This window comes from Talpa occidentalis, unplaced genomic scaffold (assembly GCF_014898055.3).
Source record: "Talpa occidentalis isolate TD23 unplaced genomic scaffold, MPIMG_talOcc4v2.1 talOcc4.4, whole genome shotgun sequence".
NCBI lineage: Eukaryota > Metazoa > Chordata > Mammalia > Eulipotyphla > Talpidae > Talpa > Talpa occidentalis.
Genome location: NW_023604295.1, coordinates 106,495,520 through 106,519,430, shown reverse-complemented (window position 1 = coordinate 106,519,430; position 23,911 = coordinate 106,495,520). Strand labels below are relative to the sequence as shown.

The 23,911-nt window shown below is 40.9% G+C and overlaps 1 long non-coding RNA gene across 1 annotated transcript in view; it reads left to right on the top strand.

Annotated features, from left to right (window-relative positions):
• The window catches only part of LOC119257769 (uncharacterized), a 79,350-nt gene that overhangs the window by 15,684 nt on the left and 39,755 nt on the right, over positions 1-23,911 (top strand). The window contains exons 3-4 of the long non-coding RNA XR_008553964.1: positions 9,406-9,536; positions 10,300-10,410. This is a non-coding gene — a long non-coding RNA (uncharacterized LOC119257769). The remainder of the gene's footprint in view (positions 1-9,405; positions 9,537-10,299; positions 10,411-23,911) is intronic.

The window sequence follows — 23,911 nt, the reverse complement described above, 5'->3', positions numbered from 1 at the left end:
AGATAAAGATTACATGTGTCTTCAGCAAGACACATCATTATTATTTTCTCATGGAGTCCTACGCAGTAGTTTTACTGTAAATATACTGAGTTACATCCGAGATCATAGGTAGGATCTCTTGGAGAGACAGGGGAAATAATCTTGCATGTGTTTTAAGTACTTGAAAATATTAGGGAGGAAGGAATGTGTAGCTCCTTTAAACATTTTTTTTTAAATCTCATTATTTGGATTGGATATCTCAGTTCCTTCATCCCCAACTAACAGTTTTTAGAAATCTAATAGGGTTGCTAGGAAGAAAAACACACAAGAAGATAATTAATCTACAAATTATAGTGAAGTGAAATACCTGATAGAAAGGAAAAAATGATCTCAGCTGAGTAAGGCAAGAAAGTTGAGCATGTGCCAGATGTGTGTGATCCTATATCTATATGCCTGTTCTTAGGTGTTTTGTTTTGATACAAGGGATTGTCAATGCTGAGTAAAATAATGACCTTGGATATCAAGGAGAAGGGAGTTGCCTGGGAGATCCCTGGCAAGGAAATCAAGACCATGAGATTAGCAAATTTCTAGAAGGGACCTGCAGCACACTCAGGTCAATCTGATTGCTTTGCCACCTCCAGCTTCCCTGCCAGGATTGCATTTGTAAATTGCCTTTGGCCCTAGACATTCTTGCTGTGGCAATTCAAGATAGACAGGAAGTGAAGTCCAAATGGGTGTGTGAAAGGAGGCAGAGGCATGGAAGAATGAGCTCTAGGGATTTAAGTCAGGAGGGAAGGACTAGGCAGGAGGTAGGACCCTCTATCAATGGAATTTGTTCCATGGTCCCCAAAGCACCATGGTGGTGGTTTGAGAAGAGAGGTTGGTCACCTTCCACCCCGCTACCTGCTAAATGTGGGGGAATCCAGAGTTAGCAGGGTATGCTGGTACTCAGAGAGTGGCCAGGCTTGCTGAGAAGCCCTCTGGACCTCTGGGACAGGACAGAAAATTACTAGAACCAAACCTGGGTCTTCTAAGTAGCAGAGACGGCATGGTCCTTTAGCTAAAGTTCAAAAGGGCAAAGGTAGCCTTCCTTGCAAGATTCACTGAGGGACTTTGCTGTTAGAATAGGAGTAGAGATTGTCTACAGTCATGCTTTGTTTCAATATATGAACAAATCATGAGGTATCTTGCTAAAATATCCAAGCCTGATATGGAAGTATTGGGGCAGACTGAGTTCTGTCATTTCTAAGTTCCTCAGTGACGCTGGTGTTGCTGAAAACAAAGTGCCCATATTTAGAATACATCCAAGAACATGAAATTCCTCTTCCTGTCTTCTTTCTCTGTCTTCTCCCCATGTCCATTAATTATGCCCTGTTATGGGAAACACTTGGAGTAACAAAATGGTTCCCGCCTTTGAAGGCTGGAACACACATCTAGATGATGTCCAGGCATGTCCAGGCCCAAAAAGGTTTTTGAGCTGGAAAAAAAAAAATCAAAAACCATTAGTAAGCTAGTTTTACCTTAGGCCTGAGTATGACCAGAATTGGATCAAAGAATGATTTTTAACAGGTTACAGATTGTTGCTAAGGGTAACAAATTGTGTCAACATGTTTGTACTTCTTTAGCACTTGCTCTAATGACCCCCAATTTGTAGCTATCATATTTTTATATCTGTGCTTGGTTCATTAAGAGTTAAATTATTTAAAAAATTGGTGCAGAGTAGTTAGTCAATGAATATTTACCTTCTCTGAATGAAAAAAATAAAAGAACAGTGAAAGGCATTGTGCATGCTGACTTAGCCAAGTTAATGGGAAATACTTCATTTTAGGATGAAATGCTATAACCTACTGCTTTCTCAGGAAGGCTGTCAGTTTCCTCATTCTATTGTAGTCTTATGTAATGAACGGGCAGTAGGGGGTTGTCTAGTTTCTCCCTGGGACAGTGTCAAACTATAGTTTCCTGCCAGGATTAGGAGTCTTTGCTACTGTCTGTTCTGTTCCCCCAGGATGTAAGTCCCAGAAGCACAGGCACGTTTTGTTTTTTGCTCTTGTCTCTCAAGTTCTAAGAAGAGTAGCTGCCATACAGCAGGTGCTGGAGGAACCTCTGTCAGATAAATAAGTGAGAGAGTGAAATGGGCTAACCCTGAGTGGCCCTTTCTTCTCTTAGGATGAGTGTCAAGCATTCATTCCACACAGGCATTTTCCTCTAGAGGTGCATCATTCTTGCCAGACTTACCTGGATACCAGCAGGGAACACAGTTTTGCCTGCTTTTGGAAGCTCCTCCTGTACCAGACTGCTCTCCTTCACTGCCCTCCTCTCACCCTCCCCTCCTCTTCTGCCCTGGGAACCTTGCTGCCCTGGCCATTGTTATTTCTAATTTAAAAAAAATATAAGAAGAAGAAGAAGGGGGACTGAATGATCTGGGGAAAGCATTTTTTAAATTTTTCTCAGAGTAAATAGACTCGAGATTTATGAGTGAAGGAACAAAAGAAATGTAGTGTTTATCAAGAGAAACCACTGTTTGATTTTCATGACAAATAATCATTTTATGATTAGGTTTTAAAACCTTCTCATTATTTTATTTCCCTGGCTTTGTTTACTGAGTCTCTGTGTTGCTTAATCTTCTCTGATCTCTGTAGATGATAACTTTAGTGCCCCCACACCTCCTATAAGACCATCTGTGTCTTCCTAGAACTTCCAGTGTTTGTGTATTAATCATGGACATGCTCCCTGGGTCTCCGTAAAAATCTGTATCTATTAAAGATACAAATATAAAAAATCAAGACCTGAAAATCGCTGATATTAAAATACAACTAGGAAGAATGTTTTTTTTCAAATGTTAAACATTCCTCAAACATTTAATTGTTCCCTTCACTCTATTCTCTCCACCACTCCCTTCTGTCCCAATAAATATTTAGATATGCAAATGTGCCTTCACAGATGCCCTGGTTACATTTACTTATAAATATGCATCTGTTAGTTTAGGGATTTGGTTGGGGAAAGAGCATTTGTCTTAGGGGGCAAAATAATCTCCAAATTATTTTCTCAAAGCAGTACAAGTCATGATAAAGTTTGTCACTAGGGTCTCCTGCCCAACATAGCTGCTTGAAAGGCTAACTTTAATCTTGGGTTTTGAGTAGACCATGTGGACACAGAGTAGGAGTGGAAGGTGGTCAGTCAGAGAGAAAAGGAAGGAAAAAGTTAAGTCAAGGGAGAAAGTGCTGTTCACCCAATGCCAGCCTTTGGAGCTTCTAGACTGGCTGACTTATTAAAACTGGTCCCCTCGGAGAGTTATTTTCTAGGGAACCAGCTCAACAGCACTATCTGTATTAGCATGGTTTCATTACACATGTGCCTCTTGACATTGCCACAACTTTCAGAGAACTGTGCCCACACAAAAGGCAAATGCTCAGCTGCCATTTCCTTCATAATCAAAAGATTTAAGCTGCATGAACGAAGCCTTCCATCAGCAATCAAGCAGACCAGTAAGTCCTAATTAGCAAGAGATGTTAGAAGTTCAACTAAGCCAATGTGAAATTCTCCAGTTCTCCTCCAAAATGATTTTAATTAATAACAAATACATTTTAAGAGGAAGGAAAAAAGTAAACATTTTGTAAAAATTACCTTTGCATTGGTAAAAGATGTGACTGACTTCATCTTTCTGTAATGTTGAAAATAGCCTAAGAATGGACTTTTTCCAGGGAATAAAAACATTTGCCTTAGAATCTGTTGTGACTAGAACTCAAATGCTCTGACACTGTGATCCAGCCCCCTGGATCTCAGGCCTGTGTATGCATCAGAACAGAACACAATGACACAGTTCCCAACAACACAACCCAAGTTTCTCTACACGCTTAGATCAGAATTTTGGACTCAGCCTGTCCTCGGTCAGTGGTCTCAAGAGGGGTAGAGAGACACAGGAAATGTGCTACAGAATCTACTGTGGGAGAAGAGGGAAGAAAAAGATTAGCACTTCTATTTTTAACATATTTTATCTCATCTTTTAAAATAGTATTTATTATATATGTTCAAAGTAGATATAACATGTACCTAAATATATACATATTTGCTGAAAATATAGATAAGATCTTTTATTTTTATATGCTTAAAATATGTATTAGCCCATATCATTTATAAATAGATATTTGTATTTGGGGGTTCATGCTCAAACACTCTTGGACCAGGGTGCATGGCTAAAATTTTGAAGGGAAGGACCTCGATCATTGGAAGAGCCTGTCAGTGAATGGCCCCTATCTGGTGCACATTTCGTCTTTGTTCCCTCTTGTCCTCTGATCATGTGACATGCTGCAATGGCTTTCTAGTTCCCTCAGGAAAGTCACATGTCACCCACCTATCTCATTTCTGCAGGACTGTCTTTCCACCCTCAGGAATGACTTTTCATCCCTTTTCTCTCTAGCATTCTCCCCCTATGTTCTAGTCATATGGGAGGAATTCTGCTCCCCACAAACCATTCTGACCATCTCCCAGACCTTTACACATAGTGTTCCTTCTCCTGGGATGTTTTTTCTTTCCAGCCTTATTTGGTTAACTTCTGCTTAACACATTGAACTCAGTTTAGATTTTACTGCCTTGGACCCCAAGGTTTGGGCTAGGTGTCCCACCTCCGTGGCTCCACAGCCACCACTACTTCCCACTCTAAGTATGTAACAATACATCGTAACTCCATCCTGTTACACTGTAAACTCTTGGAGGGAACATTTATCTGGCTTAGCAATTAATTGCAGTGTCTTGCATCTAACTGACATGTTGAATGTAAGTGCAAATGATTCCATTGTTATTTTTCTAAATGATAACATTGAGTTCGTTTTGATGTTTAGTGCCCTCTTCTATACCTTTTATGATCTTATAAGAAGAAAAAGGGAATTCCCAGTTTCCATGTTTCCAAATGCACAGGCTGGGGCCTCCCCGGTGGCACAGCAGGTTGAGTGCAGTGTTGTGAAGCTCCACAGCCTCTGCAGCGTGAGTTCGATTCCTGGCTGGCCAGGGAGATTCCCACATGGTGTGGCACACCTCTCTTGTCGCGCCCACTGCTCCCCTCAGGAGTATATTTCTGTCATCTGCCTGTTCTGCTCCCCGCTTTGTCTCTGTTGAATCCTCTCACCCTCCCGTGCCTCTGGCCTGTACCCCAGCTCTTGTATTTAAAAAAAAATGCACAGGACCGGGAGATTAAATTATACAACTGAGTGATAAGTTGGCCATTATGTACAAAAATCTTTCATCCTGGCTACCAAATTCATCAAAGCACCTTTGAGTCAGTAGGAAGAATAAAAGTTAGAAAAAAGAAAAAAATATCTACAGACAGACCAGTTTCAGGTACTTGGAAATGCATACTGAAATATGGTCTGCTCTCTCTCCAACCCCAGATGTTAAGTAAAAGTTACTACTTTGTAACACCGTATTATATACTACTCACCAATCAGCCTTTTATTTTTTTTTTAAAGATTTATTTATTTATGCATCACAAGAACTGGGCTACAGTCCAGAGGTATGGGGGGGCGTGAGAGAATTCACTAGAGACAGAGCGGGGAACAGAACAGGTAGACTGACTGATATACACTGCTGAGGGGAGCAGTAGGCGAGTCAGGAGAGGTCTGCTGCACCATGTGGGTGTCTCTCCCTGGCTGGGGATCAAACTTGTGCTGCAGTGTCTGTAGATAGCATCTTAGGTTGCATCTTAACCCCTTGTGCCACCAGGGAGGCCCCACCAATCAGCCTTATAATATAGAAAGGTCATTTAAAAAAATGAACAATAGGCTCACTGCTGACATCAAATTATAAAAATACAAGATAGACAGCCTAGTGTCCAGCTTTCATCCAAGGCATTGTCACAAATTTGTGGTTTATATGGGAGAGTGGAGCAGAGGTTATCAAGTGACATGAATAAAACTTCACCCTTTAGGCCCAGTTAATCACAGAATGTCATTCCTTTCAAGGTTTCCTAACATTAGAAATATAAATCTGGATGGAACAAAACTCCCCGCTAAATCAATTCACACCGGCTTAAGACCAGCCCACAATCTGAGACCAGCCACAAGGCAGCCCCAAGTTGGAATTTAGGCCTGCATTCCAACTCTATCGCTGCCTGAGGGAGCAGAGGTCCTGGAATGACCACACTGTTTGGCATGCTTGGGGGCCACAGTACTGACATGGGCACCCGACTCCTCCAGGGCGTTAGGCTTCACATTCCTATTTAATGTTATCAAGTGCTAAGTCCGAGTAGTGTCCCTGCAGGCACCATCACCTCTGCTCTTATCTCACTACTCTTCCCCACTCTGAACCCAAACTCCAACCTTCCCCTCCATATCCTTCCATGTGTCTTCTGAAGTCCAAGAAATCCCCGTATATCTTCAATCACATTGCAGAAATTGCCCTTTGACCCATGACCTTCTCAGGCTGCCTCCATGGGCTCTTGAGCACCGCTTCCCTGGGCCCCATCCCCGTGAAGGTGATGTCCCCCTCACCCCCACCTAACTGTAGAGTAGGAGCACGAAATGGTGATTTCCCCCTTCACCTGGCTGCCACCAGACCACTACTCAACCACTGGTCTGATTTCCTAGCAGTAAACAACAGAAAGGGGTGCAGGATTCACTCTTAATTCAGTGGATGCCCCGGGGGGGGTCCTCCTCTGAGAAGAAGTGTGGCCCCCAAAATGGGGGAAAAATATTTGTGTGGTCATTCCTTTTCACTATTGCATGTAATAGTGAGGGGTGTTCGTCCCACTTCCCCTCCTCTGGTTCTAGGGCTTATTTTGGCTGTGGGAGAAGCAGCACTGTAGGTGTGGGTTTCTCCCTTTATGCTATTGTTGCAGAAAGCTATTAATAAGCACCCCTGTAACAAAATACTGTTTTGTCCTCCAGCTGCTAAATCTGAACGCTGACTCCCACCCTCTATTCTTAGCTCAAATATGTTCTTGCTTCAATGTGTACCATCTCAGGACATAGCCTCTATGTGCCCACCTTCTCAGGCCTGTAGCCCTGGTCTCACTCGGAGCATCTCATTCTATGTATTAGTCAATAACCAGATTAAAGTATATTTTAAAAACATAATAATCAGGGCCTCCCTTTGTGGTGCAGCGGTTGAGCGCTGGGCTGCAAAGCTGTCTGCAGCCTCTGCAGCACCAGTTCGATCACCAGCCCCCGGCGAGGGACCCACATGGCGTGCAGACCTCTCCTGCCGTGCCCGCTGCTCCCCTCAGCAGTGTACTTCATCAGTCTGCCTGCTCTGCTCTCCCCTCTGGCTCTGGTGAATTCTCTCACCCTCCCGCGCCTCTGACTGTACCCAGTGCTTGTATAAATAAATAAATAAATCTTTAAAAAAAAAAAACATAATAATCAAAGTAATATCTTTCAAATATCTCACAAATCCTCCTTCTTTTACCTCCACAGCTACCTAAGTCAAGCTATCTTTCCTTGTGTTACTGTAATAGCCCTCTCTTAGCTCTCCCCACAGCCATCCTATTATTATTATATTTATTATTTTATATCCAACTTGTTTTATTCCGTACAGATAAATGATTTTGAAGACATTGTGCTATGTTACTCTAATGCTTAAAACTCTTCAAAAGCTTGCCATTGCCTTTTGAATAAAATCCAAATTCCTACAAGATCCTGTAGGATCTGCATCCAGCCTGTCTCTTCAACCTTAACTCTTTTATTATTTTTAAAGTACTTCTTTTTTTTTTTTTAGGATTTATTTATTTATTTATACAAGCACTGGGTACAGTCAGAAGCGCGGGAGGGTGAGAGGATTCACCAGAGCCAGAGGGGAGAGCAGAACAGGCAGAGTGACAAAGTACACTGCTGAGGGGAGCAGCGGGCAGCAGGAGAGGTCTGCGCGCCATGTGGGACCCTTGCCTGGCAGCCGGGGATCGAACCAGCGCTGCATAGCTTCGCAGCCCAGCGCTCAACCGCTGCGCCACCGGGGAGGCCCTTCAACCTTAACTCTTACTAGTATCTTACTAGTATCTCCCACGCCCAGCGAGCTCCCTCCACACTGGAGGGGCCTCCTTTCACTTCCTAAGTGGGGATGCAAGTTGTCTCTGACCGCAGGGTCTCATTTCATTGCAAATTTTTCCCTTTTATGAAAGTCCCTGGATACTTGAGATGGCGGGAATTGAACTCTCTGAGCATCAGAAACGACTGTAAATAAAGTGAGATGATAATATGTAACCTCTCTCAAGCAAGTCAATGTGGGGGGGTGTTTCTCACTCTGAAATCCTAGGTTGCTTGGTGTAACCCACGTCTTCAGGTCTTCCTTGGCATCGGCTCCTAGAAGAACAGCTATAGGGCTTCACCATTTTCCTCTTATAAGCCACTCTATTTTTTCCTCCTTTAGAGAAATCAACAGTTTGTGATTACAGATTTTAGATTAATTGTCTCCACATTTGAATGAAAGCTTCATGTCAGGGACCTTGCTTTATTTTGCTCTTTACTATTTGTATTACTCACCCAGAGTAATGCACATAATAAAAGTTTAATAAATACTTGTTAAATCCATACATATATTTAATGTTTATATTAGCACTTGTTAGAAATAGTTGTTCATACAAAATCTTGAAATACACTCTAGAAATACGTTTACTAGGAGAAAATGCAAGGAGAGTGTGCCATATACCTGCCATTAAAGGGGTTACAGACTGAGAAGGGTAGCAGATGCTGATAAGTCTCAGGTTTGCATAGAGCCCAGAAGGGCAGCTCACTTTCTCTTGGGGTTTAGAAAAAACTTCCTAGAGGAAAAGATGCCCAAGTCAGGAAGGACTGGCTGCAAAATATAATCTAGTGCAGAAAAAAATGTTAGAGTTGTCAAGAATTCAAGACAGGGCCTCCCTGGTGGCACAAGGGGTTAAGCACAGCACTGTAAAGCTATCCGCAGCCACTGAAGCACAAGTTCAATCCCCAGCTGGCCAGGGTGCTACCCACATAGCACAGCAGACCTTTCCTTTCATTCCATTCAGTCAGTCTGCCTGTTCTGTTCCCCACTCTGTCTCTGGTGAATCCTCACACCCCCCCAACCCTCTGGCCTGTACCCCAGTTCTTGTATGCATAAATAAATAAATCTTTAAAAAAAAATTCAAGACAGCTACAGCTGAGCATGAAGCCAAGTGTGAGGCTCTTCTGCCCACAGCACCCCATGTGACTACACAGGGCAGGTCACGTCCATGCCTAAGAAGCTGGCCCTGCTTTCAGGCTTCCTGGGACATGGTGGAGAGTGTGAACACACAGGATTTGGACCACCACACAACCTAGGGTTTCATAATGAAAAAGACCCTCATTGTCTAACCTCTTGCTTGAGAGAGGTTACATATTATCATCTCATTTTACAGTGGTTTTCCGATGCTCAGAGAGTTAAATTCCCACAATCTCATGAAAAGTCAGTAAGATAAGGGTGTTAAAACTGTGCTCCCAGCAGGACACATATCTTCAAGGAAAGGACAGATGGCTCTCTTCCTGGTGCTGTGCATGCTAGAGAAGCTGGAGAGGAAATGAAATAAGCAGCGTGTCCTGCAGCCACCCAAACATTCCTGCTGGGTCGTGCAGGTAAGCCAGCACTTGGCACCACCTCCGAGTGCTCTGCTGGGAGGAATTCCCCAAGTACCTGTGAGTCTGGAAGAATCTGCCTCCAGAGAGGGTGTTGGCTGCTTGTGGCTTTGCTCATGCACCATCCACCCTTTATTGCACTGATCCTCTCTGACCCTCAGCAAAAAATTTGGTGGAAAGAGACTGAGGGCACCAGTCCATACTCAAGCAGTCTTTTAGATTCAGTCTTTCATGGCTGACTTCAGGCATTTGTGGGTTGGTGAGGGACACGTTTGTGGTGCAAGTTTTCCAGCACCCAGTACTACAACAAAGGCCAGCTCCCATCATCCACATTCACAGATTATCTTGCCTGCAGAAAGACCAGTCTATCTCAGAAAGCTTGCCTGGTACTTGTGGACATGCCCAGGGTCGGCTGAATACCAGCCGGTAGGAACAAAACAAGCCCAAACACATCACTGGAGAGACAGGGCAAGAGCCTTACTAGGGGTAGTCGGGCAATTTAGGTCACACCTTCTTTGGGAACAACATTGGACTCTCAGGAGAACCGGCTGCTGGCATGACTACTGTAACTCTGAACAGATGTGTGTTTTTTTTCTGGGGGCTACAGAATTCTTTGGGGTATCAAGCAGGATGAGGGCATGCTGTAACTTTGGTTTAATTTAATGAAGACACAAAACTTTAAGCTTCAGGCATGTATGGGTATGTGTTTAAAGTTACTGTTACACCCAAAAGTGAGTGCCAGGAAATTTTCCATGCCCTGCAGGTTCTTTGCCTTAAGATCATCCCTGAGTCGCTCCCTCTGTACTTGCCAAGGACAGACAGTACCCACCACATTACCAGGACATGGCAGAAGCAGATCTGGGAGAGATGTTTGGTGAGTGGATGAATGAATGTATGCATACATTCGTGAATAACTGAATTAATGAATTCATCACTGCTGAGCTTGGCCATCACCATATCAAACAAATGAAAGGTGTAGTTCTGACAAAGGCAAGTTAGATGGCTCTAGTGTGGTTACCATATCCACTCTGAGAAAACTCACCTCTTCTGCAAGTGCTAACTAGATTGCTCACATTTTTGCATAGTAATAGACTTCTGTAGTCTATTATATAGCATATACATTGAAAAAGAGGAATGCTTTAATGAATGCATTTATCTGTTTTATTATTAATGATATAATGTGTAAAATGCCTTGGGATTCACTGAGATGAAAGCAAGCAATATAAATGTGAGTTATTATTATGCTTCTTATAATTACAGCATGTGTATACAGCAGTTCATTATGAGTACCCATCAAACAAAGTACCCGTCATACTGTTGTAACAAGAAGCAATTGTTAGAAGGGTTCAACAAGGCCATTTTAAAAGAATTTGGGTTGGCTCACTGTTTATAGGAACACTTGGTTGTGAGTCAGGTGCTTCAAATTCTACTGGCCCAGCCTTGAACATAAATTAATTTTTAACAAGTTCAGAAAAGAAAAGCCAACTCTTCCTAAACTTCCCAGGAATATTCATTGCACTTCCTGAGGCAGTGACCACTCATAACATGAGAAAGTTCTCCATCTTTCTTGTGTGTTACCAGGGTCATTTCAAAGCTAGGAAATGGAGGTGAAGGTAGAGGATGGGAAAAGGAGTAATAACCCTTTTTTGTTCTAATGGTTCTTTAGGCTCCATTCTGCACTGACTCTTAACGTGAATTCTCAATGTGTCCCCCAAGGGAGAAAAACCATTAGGGAAGGAGGCAAAAATAATTCTTAGCTTTTTTATGTATAGCCTCTAGCAAAAGGGAAAGTTAAGACTCGCTCTTACAATGTTTCTGTGTGGGCCTTCCTGGTGGCCTACGGTTAAGACTTAGCGCTATCACCGCTACAGCCTAAGTTCGATCCCTGGCCAGGGAGCTAACCCATATATGCCACAACAGACCTCTTCTGTCTTGTCTGCTGCTCCCCTTAGAATTGTATTTCAGTAGATCTGCCTGTTCTGCTCCCCTCTGTCTCTGGTGAATCCTCTCACCCCCTGCACTTCTGGCCCCAGTTCTTCTATGCAAAGAAAAAAAAAACTAAAAGCAAAAAAAACAAAAAAACACAATCCACAATGTTTCTGAAATATTAAAATTTCGTGAGGGGAGGGAAATTAACAAGATGTTTAAAAATACTTAGGAGAATGATAATGAAGAAGGAAAAAAAGTTGAAGAATACTGTTGCTGATCTCTGAGAACTTAACCAGTAGTGATCAAATGCAGTTTCTCCAGTCTATGGGAGGCAAAATACGAGATGACTGTGGAATCTGGGAAGAACTAGATCTTCCCAGGAAACTGTCATCCCCCCACTTACTGGAAACCTGACTTTCCACAATTACAGATTTTCTCTTATGACCTAATTTCCAGTTCCTGCCAAAGTCAAGTATCTCTAGGTGAGGTAATACTGTAAATTGTATCATCAACTTATATCTTGGCCTAAGGGTATATCAATTCCTTTTCTGACACCAAATTGTAATAGGGAGAGACTCTGAGGACTTTTGTTACCCAAGAGAAGAAAGGGAGCAAAATTGAGGGGAAGAGAGAATGGATATCAAAAAGAAAGGTTGACGATATGATTGGACCTGATAGAGTTCAGTCTAAATTCTTAATGTTCAAGAAATTATTTATTTTCTAGAACTCTATTTAACCTTTTGAAGATTTCATTCCAAGATCTCAGAAGAAACTCAGTCAGTTCAGGGTTCCCTCCATTTCCTGGAATAGAGCATGAACTCCATGGCCATTGTCTAGTGTGGGGGCATGGAGACATTGGGTCATGCTGTGACAGGTCTTCAATATCATCTCCTCTGGGCTTGGTCTAGGGCCATGCAGGGTCATGCTGAGTCATCCCTTCCAGGTCCCTCAGCTTTACTCTATCTCTGTGCTGGGAACTTGGTGAGGTTCCCTGGCCACATCTGCCTACATTACATTCTCTTGGTTTTGCCTGCTTTTTAGGGTTCTACCCAGGATAGGATTCAAGTATCTCTAATTCCCAGTATTCAGACTTTCTGGGTTTTCATCTCTACCTTTCATCCCCTGTCTTTGGGAGGCTGTAACAGCTGCAGAGCACATGGGTGGGAAGCCACCAGCACCTAAGCTCACATCCGGTCCCCTCCACTTTCCTCCTGCCTGCTGCCCCAGGCGTACTTGTACCTGTCAATATTCCAGGTGAAGGCGCTCCCTCAATAAATATTCTTCCAAATTCACTGTCTATGCCCATCTGTCCTGATCCCACAAAGGCCTTGGTTATTGTGTGGCAACAACCCTGAATTGAGTTCTATTTTCTCTGCGCTCTGCTTCGTCACACCTCTCCTGAGGCCATGCATGCAGCAGTGCCAAGCTGACTGGGCAGACACCAGCAGAGAGGAGGAAGGAAATGACAAGGAGGCAAAAATCAGTTCATATTTCAAAGTATTCTCACACATGAAGAGAGGGGGGGGCACTATTTCCCAATTTGGTGGTTGACCCATACTCCAGCACGGGTTTCACTGATTTCATTCTAGATGTATTAGAGAAATTGCTCTGTATTTTAGCCATGCTACTGTATGTTTTATAACATTAACCTGAAAGAAATCTCTCTCTCTCTGCTCCAGTGCATTTTTGGATGTGTCATAAAGCAGATGGTCACACATTTCAACAGGAATAAAATAATAAAATTGTGATTTTAGCTTTCAAGGTGGGCTAGGCATCCAAAATAATCTTACATATATGACTAACACATAATTTTTAAAATCTAAGATGATTTGGTTGTGAACTAAATGCTGTTGAAATGAGTTCTCTCAGGTCTGATATGAACAAACTAACTGTAAATGCTCCTATGAAGTCAAAATTTCTTGAGAAAATTGTAGTTTTTCTAGAGGTCCCCATGTAGAGCATGTTTATTGATTATTGTGCCCTCAGAGAAACTACTGGTTTGTGTGAGGTGATGAGATGCCAAGGGCAGAATCTATCCATGCAGTGGCTACAAAACCAAAGTTTGCAACAGCATAAGTAAGTCATTCTTAGTTCTGCTGTGCATGCAGGAGCATTTGTCATTGCCTGGTGTTGTAATCACTGAGATAAATGTGACTTTTATCCATATTTTTTTCCTCCTCAAGGTACAAGGAAAAAAATATTCTTGTGTGTTTTTACTGTCTGATATCCCACACTTAAAATTTTCACATGTTCCTGAAAAGGAACTCAAGGTATTTTCTGGTATGTCATCTCAGTCTTCCTCTTAGAGATGTTGATGGGGCTGGCAATGGTTGGTAAGAGTGATGGGCAAACATTGCATTTAAAGAGGAGTAAATAGTTAGACCCAAATTTGTCATATTATGAATCAGAGCAAAACTAATTGTTTAGCCTCCCTTTTACTCTCACTCCTGAATTCCACTATCCTAATAAATGTACGAGTTTTTTTGCTTCTTTGTTCCCACCTTAGAGCTTATCAGGTTACCAAACAGAACAACAAAGCAAACGAAACAAAAGCAAACCCAAAGGACAAAAATAAACCCAACCACTTATCCGACAAACAAAATAATTTTCAAAGTTTAGCTTCAAAATATTTTGTCAAGCTCGTTGTTCTTCCCACTAAGACAGAATGACAACTCAGACAATGTAGTGCTTGGAAAGGCTGGCAAAAACAAGTCATCCCAAGTTACAAAGAAAACAAAGACACCAGAGAATCCTCACCCCTTTTTAACATATGGGAACAGCAAGGCACTGAACCAGATGCTTGGAGGCTAATTCACGGGGAATAAAGCAATGGAACAGCTCATTTCCATTTGACAAACCGGCCCTGGGAACTCAGATAAGGCCTTAGCTTCATAAATGCTACAAATCTGTTTTCCGTTTTCCTGAAAGACCTGGCAATGATTCAAAGCCAATCCAAGAAACAGACAAGAGGCCTGTTTCTGGCCAAGGTTTGTCACAGCTGAAGCTCTTTCTCCAGGCAGTATTAACAAAAGCATCTTCTTTCTATGTGGTGACTTAATTCTCTCCTGAGGAGAGAATCTTCTAGTTGTAAGTAACTAGGAGATAGCTTCAAGTCAACTCCTCTAGTGGGTATGATAGTAATAATTGCTAACATTTATTGAGTGCTAATTATAAATCTTGTTTTAGCCATTAGTGCTAAATCTTGTTTTAGGCATTTTTGCATGATGATCTCATTATTTGCAGTAATCTTATGACATGGTACTATTACTGGCCCTATTTTATCCATGAGTTAAATGGGTCCCATAGACATTAAATGATGTTTGTCTAGGGCCCTATGCCTAATAAATAGTATAACCAGATCAGGGTCCAGAACTTATGCTCCTAATTATTACAACATATTGCGATGATCATAATTAATATATATTATTATCCTTCTATGTGTGCATTTGAAAGGTAGCATAACTATGCGAAAGCCTGTACAGTTACTAGCAGGCTACAAGGAATTTTTCCTTTCCCCTAGATGTCAGCTTGCATGTGACATCTGGGAAACAAAATGTCAATATGTGGCATAATTTTAGAACGTTTAAATCTTAAATGTCTTTGACTCATCACTGAAAATCAATGTTAAAATTTGAGAGGGAAAATAAATAAGGGAAAACAGTTGCCAATCTTTTCTTTAAAGAATGCCATCATCCTGTCCAAGTATAATTTTCAAAGAATTAAGAAACATGACTCATACAACTATGAATGAAGAAGTGCAAAAATTTTATTCAACTTATTAACTGATGACAGAATCAACAAGTTGTGAAAACTGTTCCAAAGGTCATTGGAAAGCTGTGTCTCTATAGGTAATTTAATACATTGCTGGGTTCAATATAAAACTGGTTAATGTCCAGTTCAGTTTAAAATGTAAACTATGGGGTCATCTGCCCAGCAGAGAGAAATTATTTACATCTTCCCTCAGCAAAAATTTACAAGTTGATTTCTTTTTTTTTTTTGATTGATTGATTGATTGATTTATATAAGCACTGGGTACAGTCAGAAGCACAGGAGGGTGAGAGGATTCACCAGAGCCAGAGCGGTGAACAAAACAGGCAGACGAAATACACTGCTGAGGGGAGCAGCAGGCGCGGCAGGAGAGGTCTGTCGAGCCATGTGGGACCCTCACTGGGGGCCGGCGATCTAACCAGCGCTGCAGAGGCTGAGGGCAGTTTCACAGCCCAGCACTCAACCGCTGTGCCACCAGGGGAGACCCTACAAGTTGATTTCTATCCCTAAATTATGTTAGATTAGCAAATAGAAAGCCAAGCCTAGTTATGTACTGATAAAAAATAAAAACAATTTTTTCTTTTGAAAAATTTTGTGTTATTTTTGTTGAGATAACGTTGGTAGATAATATATAATTCAGAGGTATAGGTTCACACCTGTTCAGATGTATGTTACCATACCACACCTACCACTAGCTCACTCAGAATCCTCCAACATAGCCCACTGGGACTACTACACACTTTGCACTACCATTTCCCCCCCATTTGGTAGCCTCAATTCAACAGTCAGCAGCCTACTGTTTATTATGGTTTAATTTTGTTTGACTCTCTGTTGCATATATGAATGAAGTGATCTGTTATTGGTCTTTCTGCTTTTGACTTATTTCACTTAGCATAAGACCCTCCAGTTTTATCCAATTTGTCACAAATGGCAAGATTTTATCTCTTTTACAGTTGACTAGTATTCCACTGTGTATATGTGCCACATCTTTCTAATCTACTTATCTGTCTTTGGGCATTTAGATTGTTTCCATAACTTGGCTATTATAGTGTTGCAATGAACATAAGAGTGCATATATCCTTTTGAATTAGTATTTTTGCACTCTTCGGGTAGACATGTAGGAGTGGGATTGTGGATCATATGGTAGATCTATTTTTAATGTTTTGAGAAACTTCCATTCTGTGGGACTGGACCAGTCTATACTCCCACCAACAGTGTATGCATTCCTTTTCTTCACATTCTTAACAACACTTATTTCCATCCTCACAGGTATGAGATGGTATCTAAGTGTGGTTTTGATTTGTATTTCCTTGATGATAAATGATGGTGAACATTTTTTCATGTGCTGCTGCCATTGGTATGTCTTCTCTGGAGAAGTCTATTTAGCTCTTCTGTTCATTTATTAATTGGCTTGTTTATTTTCTTTTTATTGAGCTGTGTGAGCACTTTGTAGAGCTTGGATATCAGCCACTTATCAGGCGTGCAGTATGCAAAACTTTTCTCCCATTTGCTAGGGTATCTCTTTGCTTTAATGACAGTTTCTTTGGCTGTGCAGAATCTTTTTTAGCTTATCAGAGTCCTATTTGCTTACTTTTGCTTTTATTTCCATTGCTGTTGTAGTTAAGTCCCAAAACACATCATTGAAGCCAATGTCCTGGAGTGTTTTGCATGTATTTTCTTCTGTGTATTTTATGGTTCTCATCTTATATCCAGGTCTTTCATCCATTTTGAGTTAGTTTTTGTGAATGGTGTAAAGGCATGGTCTAGTTTCATTCTTTCATATGTGGCTGTCCAGTTTCCCCAGCACCATATGTTGAAGAGACTTGACTTTCTATATTGTATACAAATAGCTCATTTGTCATAGATTAGCTGCCTTATAAATGTGAGTTTATTTCTGGACTCTCAATTCTATTCCATTGGCCTGTGTATATGTTTATTCCAATACTATATTGTTTTGAGTACTATATCTTTGAAGTATAGGTTGAAGTCTGGGAGAGTGAAACTGTTGTTCTTTTTTGTAACAGTTGTTTTGGTTACTTGAGGTCTTTCGTGGTTTCATATGAATTTCAGTAATGTTTGTTATATTTCTTTGAAGAACTCCATTGAAACTTTGATAGGGTTTGCATTGAATCTGTATATTACTTTGGATAAGACGACCGTTTTAACAATGTTAATTATATTTATCCATTTCCTTGTGCCTTCTATTTTTTTTAACAATGTCTTACAGTTTTCATTATACAGGTCCTTCACATACTTTGTTAAATTTATTGCTAGGTATTCACTTTTTTTAAATGCAATTATAAATGGATTGTTTTCTTTCTCTTCTGGCTTCTTGTTTGAATATAGGAATGCAATTAATTTTTGTGTATTGATTTTTTACCCTGCCTCTTTATTGTAATGATTTATTGTTTCTAATAAATATTCAGATAAATTGTCTGACAAGGGTAGGGAATAGAATCTTGCACCTAGCCAGCTCAAAATGGGCCAAAAAATTTTTTTTTCTGGAAGTAGGTAGGAAGAAGGCTTTAAAACTCCTTGTATAGGGCCTCCCCGTTGGCGCAGCAGTTGAGCGCTGGGTTGCAAAGCTGCCTGCAGCCTTTGCAGCGCTGGTTCAATCCCCAGCCACGGGGTGAGGGTCCCACATGGCATGACAGACCTCTCCTGCTGCCCGCTGCTCCCCTCAGCAGTGTACTTCATCAGTCTGTCTGTTCTGCTCCCTGCAGTGACTCTGGTGAATTCTCTCACCCTCCTGCACTTCTGACCCTACCCAGTGCTTGTATAAATAAATAAATAAATAAATCTTAAAAAAAAAAAAAAAAAAACTCCTTGTATAAATTGATTCTGTTCTCCAGTGATTAAAAAAAAAAAAAAAGGACTAAGCCATGGGTCATGAGAAGGATGATAAGAGTGAAGAGAAAGGAAGAATAAACTCTTAGTCTTCCATTTTGCTTTAGCAGAAAGTATAAAGGACAGTGGGCTCATTTTATGGTCAAAGTATTCAGTGATCAAATTTTAAAATGAGAAAAGACAAATTATAAGTCAATATACTTCTAGCATATGGCCCTTAGTGTCCTTTAAGTCTCTCATGTGTCCCTTCAGTGCCATTATATACTCTAAGTAAGTATTTGTTTCTACTCAGAGAACAAGAAATTAAATGGGCTAATTCACCACAACTGGCATACTTTAACAATAATCTAAATCTATGTATTTCTTAAGTAGTTTTCACTTTTGTTTGTGTAGAAATTTGAGGTTCCTCTGTAACTAATTAAATATTTGCTAATTCTAAGAGTTTAACAAACTCCTCATGCCCACACTTCACTTGTGCTGAACTTTTAATTGTCCTTGCAATTTACTTAATAAAGAAACTTTCCCTTTCTCTGGACTTTGTTGGATGAATCACTGTGGTGTCACTTAACTACGTTCCTCAGCTTCCCAGTCTCCCTTGAATTGGTGCCTAGCTCTGGAGCCTCCATAAGATTCTGGGTCAGGTTTTGGCAAGACACTTCATACATAGGGCTATGTCCTGCCAACAGGAACTACAAAATATCCAATACTCTTTATGTGTGATGTTAGGAGTTATTGATGATCATTACCTAGATTCATTAATTCATTGGGAATTACAAAATAGTGATAGTCTAAATACATCATTCCTTCTTGTATTATCTGCGAAGATCAATAGAGAGGAAAAAAGTCCCCTATTTGGTAACTGGGTAGTTACAAAGGACATGTACATTTTTTCTGTTTACCACTCTTCAAAATAATGAGTTGGTTCCCTAGCAACCCCCAAAAGAGAAAATGTTTTTTTGGTATCTTCGTCAACTAAAGTTTTTAAATGTACCTGAAGTATTTCATAGTATTATAACTACTATTCTTTTGTTCTTAAATTGTCCCAACATTGGCCAGTGTGATCTTTTTAAAATTGACTTCATATCTCTTTATAAAAAGATTTATTTATTTATGCATACAAGAACTGGGGTACAGGCCAGAGGTGTGTGTGTGTGTGTGTGTGAGGGGAGGTGAGAGGATACACCAGAGACAGAATGAGGAACAGACCAGGCCAACTGAGTGATGTACACTGCTGAGGGAAGCAGCAGGAGAGACATGAGGTCTGTTGGGCCATGTGGCTAGCTCCCTGGCAGGCCCAGGATCAAACTCATGCTGCAGAGGCTGCAGATATCTTCATAGTGTTGTGCTTAACCCCTTGCACCACCAGGGAGGCCAACTTTAGTATATTTTTGACCTTCATACTTTTTTCACAGCTTATTTGTTTTCTAGTTTGACAAAATATTCCTGGCTCATTTTATGCCCTAGAGTTGGAACTGGCCATTCTTCTATGGGACTTGGTTCATTTTAGTGGTTAATGATATTTAGAGACCACAGTCTTTATCCTGGAGAGTCTATTTTCATTTTGAAATATAAAGATTTCCCATTTTTCATGATCACTTTCCTCCTTTCAAAAAAAATTGAACTGTTAGACTCTCTGGTATTGGAGTAATGGTAGGGCTATACAGTTCATTGGAAGAGCAAATTGCAGACCAGGCTTCTCCTGTGTTTTAGTATAGAGGAATTGGGAAGGTAGATGTAGAACATATTATTTTCCTGTAGGTACTTCTATCATGAACTTGGCTTAAATAGGGTTAGATGAACTTGGCTTCCATTGTAAGGTGACACCAGGAAGGTGATAGGTTGAGGCAAAAGCTATTGCCAGTCAATTCAAGTTCCCAGAAGGCAGTTGGTCTCAAGGATTGTATTGACTGTGCTTTTATACTTCCCTAGATACTATACCTTCTTAGGGAGGGCCCTATCTCTTTGGGAACTTCTTTGACTGTCCCCCATTCCCTTCTCTTGTCACTCAGTACTAAGAGGTCAGAGATTGTAAGATACTATTAATTATCTTTGATCTTCCTGATTGAAGGAAAAGTACTTGTATCTTTGCTCTGAATGACTAAGAGGAAGAATGACGTCCAGAGAACGAGAACTGGACTTTGAATTGGCTCTGTCCCGAACATAGGGGAGGAAAGGGAAAGGAACTTGAGTTTTCTTTGTGTCCAGTCCAACTTAATAGTTTAGGAAAACTGGAAAAAAGCTATTACAGATACACCTCCATGAAAGAAAGGCACCATTTTCCCCACCTCCACTTACATGTAGCCACCTTGGATTACAAACCTGAGTATGCCATGGACTGGACTTTCTGAGTGGGGGAGCTACTGGGAACTAGGAACAGAGCTGAGTGCTCAACTGGACATATATAACATGCAGGAAGGCAGGTGGGTTCAGCTTTCCTTCTTCTCTGGCTTTTATCTGCACCTAGAGACTGGAAGGTGACATGAGGAAGAGAGACATGTAGAGATACTTGGAAAACATAAGTAAGTGAGAGACATATGGGGAGGCTGTTTCTGGTCTTTGGTGGAGATACTGGCAACCACTGCCCTGACTTCATGGTGGGTTATTTGGTATATTTTGAATTCTGTATGTCACCTTCTGTCCCAGCTCTCTGGGACCTGCCTTGCTAGTGATTCTTTGAGAGAAGATACTTTAGGTTTGTGTCAAGCTTCTGAACTTTAGCAGACCTACTTCAGGCTATTTCACTGGGTATTTGCCCATGAAAGGATGGGTAATTGGGATTTTTTTGGAAACTATTTCTAGGAAAATCAGTTCTACTTTCCTCTCTCTATGTTCACTAATTCTATTAAAGATCTTTCATACTGAGAGTCTGCTTTCTTTGCCTTTGTGTGGTGGATGGCTGGACTCCTTTTCATGCATGCACTCTTTCACAGTTTGGGGTCCCTTGATATCCCTCAGTCACATGCTAGCAAAACCTTAGCCAGGAATAAAATATACATATTTGACTGACTGACTATATCCAGCACTATATCTCTCAGGATATAACCTCATTGTATATGGGCACATTAATATAAGTCCTGCCATCTGTCATGCTTGATAAACATTTGGATAGGCAGTCCTTTGGACCGGGAGTGGAATGCAAGTTACTGGAGAGACTCCAATGATAAAGGCAAGGTGTAACTATGTATCTCCTGGACTTTGTACCATGGTAGAGAAAGTAATATTGCAGCATTAACAGAGGCTCTTGATCTTGGTGTCGATATATTCCTGCACTAGGACACGTTTGGGATTATTAATGTCATGCATTGCTATTTCCAACTTCAAGGTATTGCTGCTATTATTAATAATACTAATCATGATAATAGCAATAATAGGTGTATTTAATCGAGTACTACTATGTGCTACTTTTTCTATGAGGGAAACATTCTTAATCATACTGTACCTAAGGAGAAACTGAAGTACAGAAATTAAGCAATTTGCCCAAAATCACACAGCAAATAAATATCAGAATAATATTTTTAATGCAAATTATTTGAAATTACCACTCTGGTTCTCCTTTCTTATTTCTTTATTTCTTGGTTAGTAGGGAGGCATCAATGTGCTGTTTATCACCTCTCCTCTTTTAAGAGCAACCTGACAAGTTAGCTAGCAGCTGGTACTAGTGTGAAAGAAGAAGCAACAGTGAGTTTTTAGGATTCCTGTGATTTATCCATAGATTCTCATAAGTATCTGACCTTGAACTTTACTTATTGAATACCCACAATAAGCCAGTTTTTATTTCAAGCTGAAAGGGTAGGGATAGACTAAGTGGATGTACACTTCTAATCCTAGTTTTTTTTAAAGCATTTCAGCTTTCCTCCAGGCAAATTCTTCCAGGTCTTGGATTCTCAGTGAAATTTTTACTGATCTAGTGGGAAAAACAGAATATTTATCATAGAAACCTCAAGGCATTTAATCAGTCAATAGGCATTTAGAATGGGTATCTCTCTTAAATGGGGAATGAAGCATTTTCTTAGGTAGATTTTTTTTTAAAGATTTATTTATTTATGCATACAAGAGCTGGGGTACAGGCCAGAGATGCGGCAGGTGGAGGGTGTGTGTGTGTGTGAGAGGGTTCACCAGAGACAGAGTGGGGAGCAGAACAGGCAGATCTACTGAAATACACTGCTGAGGGGAACAGCGGGCGAGCCAGGAGAGGTCTGCTGCGCCATGTGGATTGCTCCCTGGCCGGCGGGGGATCGAACTGCTGCGGATTGTTTCATAGTGCGGTGCCTAACCCCTTGTGCCACCAGGGAGGCCCCTCTTAGGTAGATGGTAAGGAAACATTCGATGAATTAGCAAAATTCTGAGAGCTAAGAAGTTGAGAAATCTTATCCATGAAATGCTATTTTTCTAAGAATTAAGTTTGCTCAAAAGCAGAAGAACATGTCTGAGAATAAGACATCTTCAGAGGCTGCACAGGAACCTAGAATCAGTACTTAGGAGATAGTTAGCTTTTGGAAAAGAGCCATACCAAGAAAAATGGAATTAGGTATTATTAAAAAAAAAAAAAGTTGTATTCTGCTGTTACGACAAAAAGAATAGAAACATGAAATAAACCAGGGAGGAAGACAGTAAGATCAGGCAAGCCTTAAGGAAGATAGAATTTAAGGTGTGTACATAGGCATTGGAAGGGTGAGTGTGGGAGGGGGAGAGAGAGAGAACAAAAGAGAGCTTATTATGCTCTAGCACAATGCTAGGTGCTGTAGAAGACAGAGTTCTAAAAGTCTAGGATGAAGCACAGCTTTCTGATATGGCAGAGGTTATGTTATGATGTCTTGCATTGAGTTGGGGCAGTCTTGTGAAGCAGTTTCCAGAGGCAGCTCTAGTCAAAAACAACAAACGTATACGGGCATGAATTTTCTGCTGCCAAGAGTAAAAACTGGTATTTTTTAAGGGGAAGAAACTCTCTAAGACTTGACAGCTACAAGCCTAAACTACCAGCCAGTGCAGGGGCCAGAGAGAGTTCAGGAGACAGGGATGGGACTTGACATCCTGTCTGGGTCCTGACAGTTTTCTGTGCTGAGACTGAGCAACAGTTTAATAAACCAACACGCTGGAAACTCTTGATCTCAAAATGGCGATGCATGGTTTTTGATGGCCCTAACTATTAGTGTTGACTGCAGAGTGTAATTTAAACATTACATTGATTTTATAAATGAGGCTACCGAGGCATGAGAGGTCAAATGTTGATGGAGGTTGATGGCAGGCTATCATAAGAGTCTGTGGTTTGCTCCTCGTCTCAGACACAGGCATTCAGTCAACTTTGCCGTGGCAATTCTCCAACTTTGGCACGATGCAAAACAGCAAGCTACCACACTCATGTATACTTGCATTACCACAGCTTCTACATAGTACTGAACATATGAGGTAGCCCAAAATTCATCAAAAGTGAAATTTTTGAAACTTAATACAATGGTTGGTTATCATCTTTACTCTTCATCAGTAGATATCCTTCTGGCCCTTTCTGGCCCTTCCTCTTCCACAGCTTCTCATTCTTGTCCATCATTCCTTCTATTCCCATACTCATGCTCTTTGAATTTTGCATATCAAATGTTTTTAATTCCACAATGACTAAGTAGATACATTAAAACATTTCCATGGAAGCTATTCACTAAACTTTTACATCAGATGTAAAATGTCTGGAATCTAGTTTAGCATTGCAGCTATGGAAAAGAATTTCCAAGAAACCCTGACCTAGAATTTAAAAGTTAATGCATCTGAACATTCCTCTGCACTGTGAAAATGGAAATAATCCTGGGATCAAAGAGGCTCCGGAATGCCCTTACAAAAAC